The sequence below is a fragment of the Theobroma cacao genome, unplaced genomic scaffold (assembly GCF_000208745.1).
Source record: "Theobroma cacao cultivar B97-61/B2 unplaced genomic scaffold, Criollo_cocoa_genome_V2, whole genome shotgun sequence".
Classification (NCBI taxonomy): domain Eukaryota; kingdom Viridiplantae; phylum Streptophyta; class Magnoliopsida; order Malvales; family Malvaceae; genus Theobroma; species Theobroma cacao.
Window position 1 is genome coordinate 1 of NW_017235036.1, and position 1,160 is coordinate 1,160.

At 34.0% G+C, this 1,160-nt stretch overlaps 1 long non-coding RNA gene across 1 annotated transcript; it reads left to right on the top strand.

The window, feature by feature from the left end:
• Positions 1 to 6: 6 nt before the first annotated feature.
• On the top strand, positions 7 to 851 carry LOC18591541. Its single transcript, XR_001930051.1, has 2 exons — positions 7 to 152; positions 282 to 851. It is a non-coding gene; the product is annotated as an uncharacterized LOC18591541 (long non-coding RNA).
• Positions 852 to 1,160: the final 309 nt, after the last annotated feature.

The window sequence follows — 1,160 nt, forward strand, 5'->3', positions numbered from 1 at the left end:
ATACATCTAGTAGTTATGGGCTGTTGTGTGGAGTGGAATGTCCGGAGCTCTCTTCAGAAGAGAAAGCGAGTCAAAACAATTCTTCTAAAACAGTGAATTTGGTTTGCCCTGAAGCATATGGGATTCAGAAATTAATTCCTACAGTCAGTGAAGTAAGTCTATTTGAAAGCTTTGCAGCACTCTTTTTAAGTTCTTTTTCCTTTTTCTTGGAAATCATATATGTGTATGCATCATGCAGATGGAAATTCAACTGACTTGCTTCATATTTTATCCATCTTTAGCAGGCTGATGATGATTACTGGTTCCTATCAGACCCGGGAGTCAGCATCACAGACTTGTGGGACACGTAGGAGCTAGGAGCTTTTAATTTTTCACAATTTACTGAATTTTTTTTTTCTGGAATCTGGCTGGTGCAATCAGAATGGTTTGAAGGTCTATCTGACAGGAAAACCAGTGGATGCTAATCTATACTCCTCTCTAACATAACAGAAAAGGAGACTCAACCACAGTAGGAGATCGATCACTCTCAAGATGAATGCACCTACAATGGTGCCGCATTAGTTTACCTATAAGCACCACCTGGGGATGCTGTCCCAAATGTATAGAGAGGCAGTTAGCTTACATTGAACATGACGTTACTGACATTGTTTCTTGACCACAGTTCTAGGTGTAAATTTCATAGCTACAACTTACTCCTTCAATGAAACTGATGATTCTGGAGCCAATGAGGTCTTATGTAATCTTCTGCTACATCCAAGCATATACAGCCAGGATCAATTTCTTAATGAAATAGGATAGAATATTTCTATTTTTGGAATAACAGTTTATACTTTATATTATATTGATATTTATTAAATATTTTTGGCACCACTTTTTATCAGAATTTTTTTAATGCATGGTTAAGAAAAATATTATCATTAATGTATTGTTCTCTTGAATTTGGTGAAAATAACGTATTAAATGCAAAATATGTTTTTTAAAATAATATTTTAATTATCTTTAATTAATGCCTATTGGAACACTTTAATCGGATCTTGAAATTAAAAAAGATTTTAAAAAAATAAAGGTTGGCATTAAATTTTAGCAAGAGAACTGGATTCAAAGCCCAATAAGAGTAAATAAAAAAGAACAAATTTGGCCCAGAATGCCTAAAAGAGATT